Genomic DNA, 15669 nt, shown 5'->3' with positions numbered 1-15669 from the left:
AGGTTCCCGAGATCCTGAACGGTGACGAGCGTGTCGGAGCTGTTGTGCTGCACGCGGGAGCGAACATCAGGCTGAGGTTCTGAAGGACTACAGGAGCTTGATCGAGACGGTACGCAACACATCGCCTGAAGCAACGATCATCATGTCTGGACCGCTTCCCACGTACAGACAAGGACTGGAAAGGTTCAGTAGATTATTTGCTCTAAATGAATGGTTAATGTCATTCTGTAATGAACAGAAACTGCTATTTGTCAATAATTGGAATCTGTTCTAGGAGAGACCTATCCTCTATCGAGCTGATGGCGTTCACCCCAGCAGAATCGGAGCGGCTGTTCTGTCGACAACATCTCCAAGACGTTACACACCAGATGACTAGTAAGTCAAAGTCGCTACTTTGAAAGGAGTTTCTCCTGGTTCCATCTCTTGGACTGATGTCTCTGTCTGTAAGGTTATCTTTTGCCATCCTAATACACGAGAATCACCCCATTTATATGCTTGTATAAAGGTCTTGCTTGTTTTTTTTGTTTTTTTTTTCTCCTGGGCTTTTGCTGCCATAGCTTAGCCTATTTTGTATAGACTTATTAGTCTTTCCTTCACTCTTTAACTTATTTGTTATGTGCACATCTAACCCTTTATGGGTCTTCTTTAAATAGTCGGAAAAAATTCTAGAAAAGACTAAGTTTCACTAGTCGTCTTCTAATTGATTTATCTTTTATTTTTTAAATAAAAAGAAAATAAATTTCTAATCCTTAAGCATATTCACGCACACGCTATTTAGCCGGCGCTTAACTGTTTAATTACTGGCCAGAATTTAACAGTTAAAGCCCCACTTTGGGTGCCATGTTTTATGGTGTGTGTGTGTGCTTTAATCTTAACACCTTTAACCTTATTATTTATTATCCTCTGGTTAGGTCGAGTAAGTCTAATCTGCCCTAAATCATAAGCATTCGAATGGTACTTGCAATTGTTCAGATGACTTTTCTGTGTCCGTTCTTGCTTAAGGTTTATTAACACTGCTAGACAATTACTTGTAATTCGCATTAGTTAGTTATTAATGTAAATATTTCAGAAAAAAAAGTTAGGCTCAAACTTGAGTTCTTTACGCTCAAACTCTGCAATCTACTCCTGTGTAAGGGAAATCATTATGGACATCAGCTATGCTAATTATTTCCCATCTGTTTTCTGCTGTTATCTCGGGACGCTTGTCCTGAGAAATGGCGTTCGTCAACTCCAGTTTGTCGGAGCTGCTGTACTGCATGCGGGAGTGAACAACATCAGGCTGAGGTTCTGAAGAAGTTCTACAGGAGCCTGATCGAGATGGTATGCAAGACATCGCCTGAAGCAACGATCATTGTGTCTTGGCCGCTTCCCACGTACAGACAAGGACAGGAAAGGTTCAGTAGATTATTTGCGCACACCTAATAAATATTAAGTCAAAGTCCAAATCACAGTCTTTGTTGTCCAAACTTAATTGATATGCTTGGTGTGGAACATTATATTGAAACTGTCTATTCCTCGTTTAGTGACGCCTGTGGAGAGACGACTCTGCCTGTGAGCTGCTGGATTGGCGGTCAGCGCTTGAAACATCACACGCCGTTGCTAACAAGTCAGTGGTTAGTTACTCTTTGACTCTGACTTCGTCTACTCCATGCGTTTCTTTGCCCAGAAGGACGCGATCATCTCTGGCTTCATTCAGTCCGGCATCGACACAACACCATGGATCACACAGCGGAAGACACGAGCCAGGACCAGAGCTAGAACTTCTCTGCCGCCCCTACCGGTCTTTGAGATCTCGACCCGGAAACGCTTCTCCCCTCTTCGCGAGTCGGAACGCGACGACGTCGTGATAATCGGCACGTCCATGATCCGTCATGTCCGTGCTGCCTCAGGTAAGGATAAGGTGTGCACTCACTGCTTTCCTGGTGCTCATGTTCTTGATGTTGCTGCACAGGTTCCTGAAATCCTGAACGGTGATGAGCGCGTTGGAGCTGTTGTGCTGAATGTGGGAGCGAACGACATCAGGCTGAGGTTCTGAAGGACTACAGGAGCCTGATCGAGACGGTACGCAACACATCGCCTGAAGTAACGAGCCTTGCACATCTAACCCTTTCTGTGTCTTCTTTAAATAATCTATTCTAGATTTTTTTTTGACTAAGTTTAATTAGTCGTCTTCTAATTGATTTATTTTTAAAAAAGAAAATGCATTTCTAATCCTTAAGCAAATCCACGCACACGCTATTTGGCAGGCGCTTAACTGTTCAATTACTGGCCAGAATTGAACAGTTAAAGCCCCACGTTGGGCGCCATGTTTTACGGAGTGTGTGCTTTAATCTTAACACCTTTTAACCTTATTATTTATTATCCTTAGGTTAAGTCGAGTAAGTCAAATCTACCCTAAATCATAAGCATTCGCATGGTATTTACAATTGTTCAGATGACTTCTCTGTGTTCAGTTCTTGCTTAAGGTTTATGAACACTGCCAGACGATTACTTGTAATTAGCATTAGTTATTTATTAATGGAAATATTCCAGAAATAAAAGTTAGGCTCAAACTTGAATTCTTTATGCTCAAACTCTGCAATCTACTCCTGTGTAAGGGAAATCGTTATGGACATCAGCTATGCTAATTATTTCCCATCTGTTTTCTGCTGTTATCTTGGGGCGCTTGTCCCGAGAAAAATGGTGTTCGTCAACTCCAGTTTGTCGGAGCTGCTGTACTGCACGCGGGAGTGAACAACATCAGGCTGAGGTTCTGAAGAAGTTCTACAGGAGCCTGATCGAGACGGTATGCAACACATCGCCTGAAGCAACGATCATCGTGTCTGGGCCGCTTCCCACGTACAGACAAGGACAGGAAAGGTTCAGTAGATTATTTGCACAAATCTAATAAATAGTAAGTCAAAGTCCAAATCAAAGTCTTCGTCCAAACTTAATTGATATGCTTAGTGTGGAACATTATATTGAAACTGTGTCTATTCCTCGTTTAGTGACGCCTGTGGAGAGACGACTCTGCCTGTGAGCTGCTGGATTGGCGGTCAGCGCTTGAAACATCACACGCCGTTGCTCACAAGTCAGTGGTTAGTTGCTCTTTAACTCTGACTTCGTCTGCTCCATGCGTTTCTCTGCCCAGGAGGATGCGATCATCTCTGGCTTCATTCACTCTGGCATCGACACAACACCATGGATCACACAGCGGAAGACACGAGCCAGGACCAGAGCAAGAACCTCTCCGCCGCCCCTCCCGGTCTTCGAGATCTCGACCCGAAACCGCTTCTCCCCTCTTCGCGAGTTGGAACGCGACGCCACCGTGATCATGGGCACGTCCATGGTCCGTCATGTCTGTGCTACCTCAGGTAAGGATAAGGTGCACACTCACTGCTATCTTGGTGCTCATGTTCTTGATGTTGCTGCACAGGTTCCCGAGATCCTGAACGGTGATGAACGCGTCGGAGCTGTTATGCTGAACTCGGGAGCGAACGACATCAGGCTGAGGTTCTGAAGGACTACAGGAGCCTGGTCAAGACGGTACGCGACACATCGCCTGAAGTAACGAGCCTTGCACATCTAACCCTTTCTGTGTCTTCTTTAAATAATCTTTTCTAGATTTTTTTTTGACTAAGTTTCATTAGTCGTCTTCTAATTGATTTATCTTTAAAAAAGAAAATACTTTTATAATCCTTAAGCATATCCACGCACATGCTATTTAGCAGGCGCTGAACTGTTCAATTACTGGCCAGAATTGAACAGTTAAAGCCCCACGTTGGGCGCCATGTTTTACGGTGTGTGTGCTTTAATCTTAACACCTTTTAACCTTATTATTTATTATTCTCAGGTTAGGTCGAGTAAGTCAAATCTGCCCTAAATCATAAGCATTCAAATGGCATTTACAATTGTTCAGATGACTTCTCTGTGGTCAGTTCTTGCTTAAGGTTTATTAACAACACTGCTAGACTGCTATTACTTGTAATTAGCATTAGTTATTTATTAATGTAAATATTCCAGAAATAAAAGTTAGGCTCAAACTTAAATTCTTTATGCTGCAAAACTCTGGAATCTACTCCTGTGTAAGGGAAATCGTTATGGACATCAGCTATGCTAATTAATTCCCATCTGTTTTCTGCTGTTATCTTGTCCCGAGAAAAATGGCGTTCGTCAACTCAAGTTTGTCGGAGCTGCTGTATTGCACGTGGGAGTGAACAACATCAGGCTGAGGTTCTGAAGAAGTTCTACAGGTGCCTGATCGAGACGGTATGCAACACATCGCCTGAAACAACAATCATCGTGTCTGGGCCGCTTCCCACGTACAGACAAGGACAGGAAAGGTTCAGTAGTTTATTTGCACACACACCTAATAAATAGTAAGTCAAAGTTCAAATCACAGTCTTTGTTGTCCAAACTTAATCTGACTTCGTCTACTCCATGCGTTTCTCTTCCCAGGAGGACGCGATCATCTCTGGCTTCATTCAGTCCGGCACCGACACCACACCATGGATCACACAGCGGAAGACACGAGCCAGGACCAGAGCAAGAACCTCTCTGACACCCCTCCTGGTCTTCGACATCTCGACCCGGAACCGCTTCTCCCCTTTTCGCGAGTCGGAACGCGACGACGCTGTGGTCATTGGCACGACAATGGTCTGTCATGTCCGTGCTACCTCTGATGAGCACTGATGAGCACATCAGAGCTGTTGTTCTGAACGTGGGAGCGAACAACATCAGGCTGAGGTTCTGAAGGACTACAGGAGCCTGATCGAGACGGTACGCAACACATCACCTAAAGCAACGATAATTGTGTCTGGACCGCTGCCCTCTTACAGACAAGGACGGGAAAGGTTCAGTAGATTATTTGCACTAATTGAATGATTAATGTCATTGTGTAATGAACAGAAACTGCTCTTTGTAAATAATTGGAATCTGTTCTGGGAGAGACCTAGGCTCTATTATGCTTCACCTCAGCAGAATCGGAGCGGCTGTTCTGTCGGACAACATCTCCAAGACGTTACACGCCTAATGACTAGTAAGTCAAAGTCGCTCCTTTGAAAGGAATGTTTCTCCTGGTTCCATCTCTTGGACTGATGTCTCTGCCTGTAAGGCTATCTTTTGCCATCCTAATATACGAGAATCACAAGTCATGCTGGATTTTTCCTGGGCTTTTGCTGCCATAGCTTAGCCTCTTTGGAATAGACTTATTAGACTTTCAATCACCCTTCAACCCTTCATTTTTTTATGTGCACATCTAACCCGTTTTGGGTGTTAAATAATCTTTTCTAGATTAGTATATTTTTTTCGACTAAGTTTGTCTAGTCGTCTTCTATTTGGTGATGTATCTTTTTCTTATTTTTTTCCAAAAAAAGAAAATTTTTTAATCCTTATGCATATCCACACACATGCTATTTAGAAGGCACTTAACTGTTCAATTACTGGCCAGAATTGAACAGTTAAAGCCCCACGTTGGGCGCCATGTTTTACGGTGTGTGTGTGTGTGCGCTTTAATTTTAACACCTTTAACATTATTATTTTTTATCCTCAGGTTAGGTCGAGTAAGTCAAATCTGCCCTAAATCATAAGCATTCAAATGGTACTTACAATTTGTTCAGATAACTTCTCTGTGGTCCGTTCTTGCTTAAGGATTATTAACGACACTGCTAGACAATTGCTTGTAATTAACATTAGTTATTTATTAATGTAAATATTCCAGAAATAAAAGTTAGGCTCAAACTTAAATTCTTTACGCTCAAACTCTGGAATATCCTTCCCGATATGGTTTGACGCTCTGACTCGCTGTCAAAGTTTAAAACTAGACTAAAGACGCATCTCTTTAGCCAAGCATTCACATACTGCTTACCTTTTATTCCTGTTGAATCAGATTGAATGCTTTTAATACTTTAAAACTTGAAGAGTCTGTAGGTTACTTGTATAGGTTGCATAGTATTTACAGTCATTACTTTTCCTGTGTGTATTGTGTGAATGATGGGTGGTTGGGCAGATATTGTGTTATTGCGGTAGGTGGTATGCCATACGGAACTGTTGCCAATGAAACGCATTACCGCGACAGTGGGGCTCGACAGCCTTAGTCAAACGGGTTGGCGCATATGGTTGGGTTGTGGAGAGCTTGTGAGTGTGTTTTAACATCTACTCCTGTGTAATGGAAATCATTATGAACATCAGCTATGCTAATTATCTCCCATCTGTTTTCTGCTGTTATCTCGGGACGCTTGTCCCGAGAAAAATGGCGTTTGTCAGCTCCAGTTTGTATCCAGCTTCTCATGGAGACTTCAGATGTCCCAACACCTGCAATGGGAAGACTAAATGCCTGTGAAGAGACGACTCAACACCTGTGAAAGATGACTCGACGCCTGTGGAGAGATGACTTAATGCTGGCGATATGTTATGCCCTTAATATTACATGATTATCTAAATGTAATTTTCCATGTACTTTTCTGTAATGCACTTTCTGTAAAGCTGCTTTGAAACAAGTATTGTGAAAGGACTATACAAACAAACAAACTTGAATTCACTTGCAGGGCCAACAGACACGGAGCTTACAGCGGGGGAGCTTCACTGCAAACAGCAGACAGGTGAGCATACAGGTACGTAATCCTCTTCTTTAAGTGGCAGACAGAGAACTTATGGCTGGAGGTTTCACTGCAAAGCAGTCGGTTAAATGTTCACTACGTGTCTCTCTTCACAGTGGACTGCCAGATAAATACACTCAATGGTCTGAAGTACAACAATGTTAGCCTCTTCTTATGCAGTCAGAATGTGATGGGAAAACTCCGGTAAGAAGTGGACATCCAGGGGTTTAGGTTCACACTTCACACAGCAAACAGTGCATCACATCCCTTCATCTCAACAATTCAGCACTCAGTGGGAAATACTCATATATATGGCTGTCGCCCTTCTTCTGAACTGGCATTCACATCAAGAGGTCCCACAGACACGAGAGGAGGATGGAAATTGATTTGGACTACTCATGATCTCTCACAAATGATCTTCTGTCCCATGGTTACCACCTTCTCATTGACTCAGCCTGCTCTTTCTCCCAACTCACAGCACCGTGCCCGTTCGCCGGCCCCACTTCCTCTTCACCACGGCTCACACTTTCTCTGAGAGCACTTCTCCCAAAACAATGCCCCGTTTGCTCTGTACTTCCTCCTTGTATACTCTTCTAATTGCAACGTGTTTCTATGTTCCTGACCAATTGACTATTTTATGCCGATGGGGTTTGACTTGTGTGGGTCTTGACTTGTTTGACTTGTGTGGATCTTGACTTGTGGGTGTTGACTTGTGTGAATCTTGACTTGTGGGTTTTGACTTGTGTTTGACTTGAGTGGATCTTGACTTGTGTTGATCTTTACTTGTGTTTGACTTGTGGGTCTTGACTTGTGTTTGACTTGTGTGGGTTTTGACTTGTGTTTGACTTGTGTTGATCTTTACTTGTGTTTGACTTGTGGGTCTTGACTTGTGTTTGACTTGTGTGGATCCTGACTTGTGTGGGTCTTGACTTGTGTTTGACTTGTGTGGGTCTTGACTTGTGTGGGTCCTGACTTGTGTGGATCCTGACTTGTGTGGATCCTGACTTGTGTGGATCCTGACTTGTGTGGATCCTGACTTGTGTTTTTGGCTTGTGTGGATCCTGACTTGTGTTTGACTTGTGTGGGTCTTGACTTGTTGATCTTGACTTGTGTGGGTCTTGAGTTTTGTTTGACTTGAGTGGGTCTTGACTTGTTGATCTTGACTTGTGTGGGTCTTGAGTTGTGTTTGACTTGAGTGGGTCTTGACTTGTTGATCTTGACTTGTGTGGGTCTTGAGTTGTGTTTGACTTGTGTGGGTCTTGACTTGTTGATCTTGACTTGTGTGGGTCTTGAGTTGTGTTTGACTTGAGTGGATCTTGACTTGTGTTTGACTTGTGGGTCTTGACTTGTGTTTGACTTGAGTGGATCCTGACTTGTGTTTGACTTGTGTGGGTCTTGACTTGTGTTTCACTTGTGTTTGACTTGTGTGGATCCTGACTTGTGGGTCTTGACTTGTGTTTGACTTGAGTTGTGTTTGACTTGAGTGGATCTTGACTTGTTTGACTTTTGTGGATCCTGACTTGTGTTTGACTTGTGTGGGTCTTGACTTGTGTTTGACTTGTGTGGATCCTGACTTGTGTTTGACTTGTGGGTCTTGACTTGTGTGGGTCTTGACTTGTTGATCTTGACTTGTGTGGAATAAATGACTTGGAAGAGAATTTATTAATGTCATGAAATTGATTTGACAACATTTGCTTTTGTATTTATGGCTTGGACACTTGTACCATTTTTAAGCCCCTTTCCCCCTTCTTAATACTCATTTTGTGTTATGACCATTTTTTTTGTCTGGTCTATTTGCACTGATGATATTGTGCTTTTGGTTTGCTATTCTTTGCATTTATTTAATCTTCTAATACTTCCATACCTCTGTTACCTTTCCCTTTAAACTGCTTGTAAATATGCTCTTGTCCTATTAGTTTTAGTCAATTTTAGTTGTATAGTGCTTCTCAAAATAGTTTAAAAGTCTCTTTATGCCACTTAATTTTAGCCTTTGTGTTCCTTTTCATCATTTATATTGATTTGTCCTAGTATCCTCTTCGAATCCCTCATTTAAGTTTGAGTGTCAAATGATGGCCTTTGTTCATTATTTCTTATGTGTTTTTTTATATTGTCTTTAAAATTTTGTATTTTTACACTTTTGTAAAGTCCCTATTTTTTTTCCCCCATTGCTTCATGCTCCTTTTTTCCTTTGTAGAAATGTTTTGTATTTATGCTGTTGATTGAATGTATTACATTGACAAATGTAAGGGAATACAACAGGCAATCATTTTCTTCAATACATAAATGGTTTGAAACTAACAAAAAAAATGCATTAACTGTACTGTCATTTTAATGCATTGTAGTTTTAGGTCTTGCATTTTTATGGTCTGAAATTAAATATCTCCAACTTCTTAAATGTTACTGTTCAGAGAGAGACTGTGGGCTTTCTGAGAAGGAACATGGCATTCTTGTATGTACGGTCACTGCAAATCTTCACTACATTAATGCCTTTTATTATTTATACTTTTATAAATCTGTACAAGTAATTTGCTTTATACAACACAGTCCTGAAACTGCTGCTGTTGTATTTATGCCTTAACCTCATGTATTTAAGATTTTTTTTTATTGTCACAATGGCACTTTTTTTATCGGTGCATTTTCCCATCTTTTGTATTAATTTCATTCCTTTTTCTTGTCTTTCCCTTTTTTTTTCCTAAGCCTATTTTTTTTTGTTTGATTTAATGTCTTCCATCTTTTATTAATGCTCCTGGTCTTAGTCAATGGGACAGGGCATAAAAAGGCTTTACCCTGTTCTATTTTGTATTGAAAGGAACTGCGTCAAATGGTTTGTCTGTACTTTTTGCATAATTATGCACTTGTTATTCTCTTACTGTCTTTTGTATGTTCGCATTAGTCTCATCATGCCCATTTTCTGCTTTGGTTCATCTCTGTTGTTGTGGTCACTTGTATTTCATGCTGCGATTTCATTCAGCCTGTTTGAATTTTGTTCTTCCCCTGATGGTATGGCTATCGGGTTCATGGGGTACTTGGTTCTCCACATTAACAGAAGTTAATGAAAATGAAGTTTCTTTTTAAGTGTTCAATTGTTGGAATTTGGTGGGTGGGACTTGTAAAGACAAGGGACTCGTCAAAGGACTTGTGGATCTTGACTTGTGTTAGACTGACTTGTCCAGGGTTAATTTCAACCCTTCACCTCATCAATCAACTGCAGGTGCAAATCAAAGTTACTTGAGCTACAATATATAGGGGTGTAGCCCACTCACAAAGACAATTTCTTTTTTCAGTTTTTTTGTTTTTATTTATATTGTACTAAATGTAATTTTTGTATTTATGGTTTCGCCTCTTGTTCCATTTAAGATCAATTTTGTCCTTTTATTATCCCTTTCTATTTTATGACCCTTTTGTCTCAAATAACATAAAAAAACAATAAAAATAAAAACCTAAATATACCATAAATGCATTTTTTAAAATATATTTCTTTCACTGGTTTTTAACATTTTCTGTCTGCTTGTTTGCCTTTCTTATATGCTATTGTTTTCCTTTCTTATATTGTAAAGCTTTGTACTGAAGTTGTAAACTTACTTTTTTTGTATTTTGTTGCACTTGATTTTGTTTTCATTTTAATTTATTTGTTTTTTTTTTTACTTGGGTTAACAAAAGGCTTTAAACAGAACATGGAAACAAATATGGACCATAAACCGTGTTTCTACTCTTTTATGACTTTACTTGTGCCCATATTGTGTAATTTGGAACACCCCATTTGTGAATCGTAACCTTTTTTTGCATTTTCAAAATTACTTTAAGTTTTTGTGAGGTTTATAATCTGTTTTGGTTTATTTTGTGTTCCCATTAAACATCTGGAGGGACCGGCCAACACAGGATAGACAATCCAGTCTGATGTCCTTCACACTCAGCCTCTCATTGATGCTGCTCCTCCCCCCCTCCTCTACCTGTGTCATCTAGTTAATGTGGCCTGTGTTTGTTGGCTACTTTCAGCCCTTTGGTTCATCCTTCATTTTACCCTTTACACCTTGAGTCCACCTTTGTGCCAAGCTCCAGACTTGTGGCGGAGCTGGTAATCTGAGGCCAAAGACAGGTCGACAGAGTGAAAGTTAGGTTGATGCTCTATCAGGTCCTCCATGGGCAGTTATTGCCCTGCAGTGCAGTGGTCTTGTCTCTGCCCAGGTCCCCATCTCTAATGGCTCCATCTGAGTTGGTTGTCCACCGAGTTGTAACTGGCACATTCACCAAAGGTCCCCCCTATCCTTTTATTGACTGTGTTTTGGCTCTACATCCCATCCTAAAGCAGCTTTGTCCACTTGACTTATTTTTGCTACTTTGTATTGTTTAACCTTGTTTTTTGTATTTCAGCACATTTTAGGTTTTTTATTTTAGGATTTTTTATGCCCTCTATATTTCAATCAGTCTGTCTTTTTTTTCTCCTTTTGTACAGTATTTTATTTACTAACTTCTATTTAAACTTTGTTCTGTGCCCTTTATGGTCTTGTCTAAGCTATTCTAAGACAGAACAAAATAAAGTTGTTAAGCATAAAAGCTGCACGTCTCAGATTATTCTTACTTTTGCATTCCTATTGCCCTTTAGTGTTTGTATTTCTGCTGTTTGCCTTTTATGCCTTTGCCAGTTAAGTCCCTTTTTTTTGCCCTGTTGTAGTGATTTTTACATATTTTTTCCTTGTGGTGTTGGATTAAATTTGTAATACCCTTTATGCCTTAATGCTCCTTAAATTTTGTCTCTGCACTTATGTCCTTATCATGGTCTCAATGGCACTTTTTGCATTTGTGCATTTTTCCCATCTTTTGTATTTTGATCTCTTGCCTTTGCATTTGAACCATCACTGCTCTTGTCTTTGCATTTTCCCTTAGCCTATTTTAGTTTTATTGGCTTTTTATGATTGAATGTTTTCCATATATCTTTAATTTATGCTCCTTGCCTTGTAAGCCATTGTGCTGTTTTATGGCCCAGTCCCATTGACCATTTTTATGCCCATTCCTATTTATCTGGAACAGTTGTATTTTGTATTTAAATGTACTTTATAAAAGGTTTGCCTTTACTGTTTGTGTGTTTTGTAAATGTATGTGCCTGTTTATATTCTGACTGCCTTCTGTATGTTAGCATTAGTGGCTGTCTTACTACACCCTTTTTCTGCTTTGATTCATCTCTATGTTCTTGTGCTGATTTTTATTTGTGCCTGATGCTGCTATTTCATTCAGCCTGTTTGAATTTTGTTCTCCCCGATGGGATGGTCGAGTTTTCTGGGTACTTGATTTATTTTCATGAACTTCTGGAAAACTGGAGATCTTTCTTTTCAAGTGTTCAGCTGTTGTACTTCAGTGGACCTCATTGTACCTCATGAGTCTATCAACTGCAGGTGCAAATCAAAGTCACTTAAGCTACAATATATAGGGATGCCTCCTGTGCAGACATTTTTTTTTCTTAAGTGTTTTAGTTACATTGTACTAATTCTGTATTTATCTTAATTAAAGGGACAACCAAACTATGGTTTGTCCTCTTGTTCCATTTGACTTTCTATTTTATGACCCTTTTGTCTGTCTTTGCATTTATTTTATATTTAGATCTTTATTTTAAAGCATTGTTTTTATTGTTAATAAATACCCTTTAACTTGTTTCTTACATTCTGTTACCTTTTATGCCATTGTTTGCCCCTTCTTATATTGTAAAGCTTTGTATGAAAGTTGTAAACTTGTCTTGTATTTTGTTGCATTTTGTTTTGTTTTTCATTTTAGTTTTTAAACATTTTCAAAATTACTGTAAAGTACTTGTCCGGTTATAATCTTTTTTTTTTTCTTTTTTTTAATAACCCATTATCCTGTGTTGGCTGGTCCCTCCAGCTGTTTAAACAGTCCAGTCTGATGTCCTTCTCACTCAGCATGAAGCCTCTCATTGATGCTCCTCCCGCCTCCTCTACCCATGTTCTCTAGTTAATGGGGCCTGTGTCCGCTGGCTCCTTGCAGCCTTTTGCCTCATCCTTCATTGCACCTTGGGTCAACCTTTGTATTCCAGATTACCAGCTCTGCCTAGGTGTTGATCCTCTGTCTTTGTGCCAAGCCCCGGACTTAACTTTCACTCTGTCGACCTATCAGTTCCACCATGGGCAGTTATCTCTCAAGCTGTATTGGGGGTCTTGCCTTGTTCCTTCAACCTCTGTGGTTCTGCCTCTGTCCTGCAGTGCAGTGGTCTTGCCTTGGGTCTTCAGCTCTGCCTAAATCCTCATCTCTAATGGCTCCATCTCATTTTGTTGTCCCCTGGGTTCTGCTTGGTCCATTTACCAAAGGTCCACCTATCCTTTTATTGACTGTGCTACGGCCCTACATCCTGGTGACCTTGTTGGGGCTTCCTGCCATGTTCTGCCTCCCTATTCCCTCCATTATCTCCTCTGTGGTGATTCTCTCTGTCAGCACCTCCCTTGGTCACAGCTCTCTCAAGCTCCATATCAAAATGTCAATCATCCTCTGTCTCTTATTTAATACTGTTTCAATTTCTTTTGATTTCTTCTAGTACTGTTGTATATTTCTGTTTCCTTTGTATTTCTATTTCCTTTGTAAGTTTAGTTGTAACTAAATGCTCCTTTTTTATTTTTATGCTGTTGATTGAATTAATGTGTTTATTTTTTATTTTATATTTATGCTTTTGATTTGACTTTTAATGTATTTTTGGAAAGTTACTTTTTGGAAAGTTACTTTTTGGAAAGTTACTTTTTGAAAAGTTACTTTTTGGAAAGTTACTTTTTGGAAAGTTACTTTTTGGAAAGTTACTTTTTGGAAAGTTACTTTTTGGAAAGTTACTTTTTGGAAAGTTACTTTTTGGAAAGTTACTTTTTGAAAAGTTACTTTTTGAAAAGTTACTTTTTGAAAAGTTACTTTTTGAAAAGTTACTTTTTGGAAAGTTACTTTTTGGAAAGTTACTTTTTGAAAAGTTACTTTTTGAAAAGTTACTTTTTGAAAAGTTACTTTTTGAAAAGTTACTTTTTGAAAAGTTACTTTTTGAAAAGTTACTTTTTGAAAAGTTACTTTTTGAAAAGTTACTTTTTGAAAAGTTACTTTTTGAAAAGTTACTTTTTGAAAAGTTACTTTTTGAAAAGTTACTTTTTGAAAAGTTACTTTTTGAAAAGTTACTTTTTGAAAAGTTACTTTTTGAAAAGTTACTTTTTGAAAAGTTACTTTTTGAAAAGTTACTTTTTGAAAAGTTACTTTTTGAAAAGTTACTTTTTGAAAAGTTACTTTTTGAAAAGTTACTTTTTGAAAAGTTACTTTTTGAAAAGTTACTTTTTGAAAAGTTACTTTTTGAAAAGTTACTTTTTGAAAAGTTACTTTTTGAAAAGTTACTTTTTGAAAAGTTACTTTTTGAAAAGTTACTTTTTGAAAAGTTACTTTTTGAAAAGTTACTTTTTGAAAAGTTACTTTTTGAAAAGTTACTTTTTGAAAAGTTACTTTTTGAAAAGTTACTTTTTGAAAAGTTACTTTTTGAAAAGTTACTTTTTGAAAAGTTACTTTTTGAAAAGTTACTTTTTGAAAAGTTACTTTTTGAAAAGTTACTTTTTGAAAAGTTACTTTTTGAAAAGTTACTTTTTGAAAAGTTACTTTTTGAAAAGTTACTTTTTGAAAAGTTACTTTTTGAAAAGTTACTTTTTGAAAAGTTACTTTTTGAAAAGTTACTTTTTGAAAAGTTACTTTTTGAAAAGTTACTTTTTGAAAAGTTACTTTTTGAAAAGTTACTTTTTGAAAAGTTACTTTTTGAAAAGTTACTTTTTGAAAAGTTACTTTTTGAAAAGTTACTTTTTGAAAAGTTACTTTTTGAAAAGTTACTTTTTGAAAAGTTACTTTTTGAAAAGTTACTTTTTGAAAAGTTACTTTTTGAAAAGTTACTTTTTGAAAAGTTACTTTTTGAAAAGTTACTTTTTGAAAAGTTACTTTAACACAGGAGCACTTTTTAATAAAGAGAAAATTTATTAATGTCATGAAATTGATTGGACAACATTTGCTTTTGTATTTATGGCTTGGCCACTTGTACCATTTTATGCCCCTTTTCCCCTTCTTAATACTCATTTTGTGTTGTGACCATTTTTTTTGTCTGGTCTATTTGCACTGATGATATTGTGCTTGTTTGCTATTCTTTGCATTTATTTAATATTTTAATACTTCCATACCTCTGTTACCTTTCCCTTTAAACTACTTGTAAATATGCCCTTGTCCTATTTGTTTTAGTCAATTTTAGTTGTATAGTGCTTCTCAAAATAGTTTAAAAGTGTCTTTATGCCACTTAATTTTAGCCTTTGTGTTCCTTTTCATCATTTATATTGATTTGTCCTAGTATCCTGTTCGAATCCCTCATTTAAGTTTGATTGTCAAATGATGGCCTTTGTTCATTATTTCTTGTGTTTTTTTATATTATCTTTACAAAAGTGTAAAAATAAAAAATGTTAAGTCCCTATTTTTTGCCCCTTGCTTCATGCTCCTTTTCCCCTTTTGTAGAAATGTTAATGTTTTGTATTTATGCTGTTGATTGAATGTATTACATTGCTTTTTGCACCCTTACATTTGTCAATCATTTTATTCTATACATAAATGTTTGGAACAAACAAACAAAAAGATATGTATTAACTGTAATGTCATTTTAATGCATTGTATTTTTAGGTGTTGCATTTTTATGGTCTGAAATGAAATATCTCCAACTTCTTAAATGTTACTGTTCAGAGAGAGACTGTGTGTGCTTACTGAGAAGGAACATGGCATTCTTGTACGTACAGTCACTGCAAATCATCACTACATTAATGCCTTTTATAAAGCTGTACAAGTAATTTGCTTTGTACAAGTATAAATAATAAAACAACATAGTCCTGAAACTGCTGCTGTTGTATTTATACCTTCACCTCATGTATTTAAGATTTTTTTTATTGTCACAATGGCCCTTTTTGTATTTGTGCATTTTTCCCATCTTTTGTATTAATTTCATTCCTTTTTATTGTCTTTTCCTTCTTTTTCTAAGCCTATTTTTTTTGTTTTTTTATGATTTAATGTCAATCATCTTTTATTAATGCTCCTTGTCTTAGTCAAC

At 37.9% G+C, this 15669-nt stretch overlaps 1 long non-coding RNA gene across 1 annotated transcript; it reads left to right on the top strand.

The window, feature by feature from the left end:
• The first annotated feature begins 3136 nt into the window (after window positions 1-3136).
• Window positions 3137-10025, top strand: LOC120460044 (uncharacterized). Its single transcript, XR_016169807.1, has 4 exons — window positions 3137-4322; window positions 4438-6420; window positions 6525-6590; window positions 6692-10025. It is a non-coding gene; the product is annotated as an uncharacterized LOC120460044 (long non-coding RNA).
• The last annotated feature ends 5644 nt before the right edge of the window (window positions 10026-15669 follow it).

The sequence above is a fragment of the Pimephales promelas genome, chromosome 10 (assembly GCF_988280905.1).
Source record: "Pimephales promelas chromosome 10, fPimPro1.hap1.1, whole genome shotgun sequence".
NCBI lineage: Eukaryota > Metazoa > Chordata > Actinopteri > Cypriniformes > Leuciscidae > Pimephales > Pimephales promelas.
This window is presented reverse-complemented; position numbering and strand designations above follow the sequence as displayed.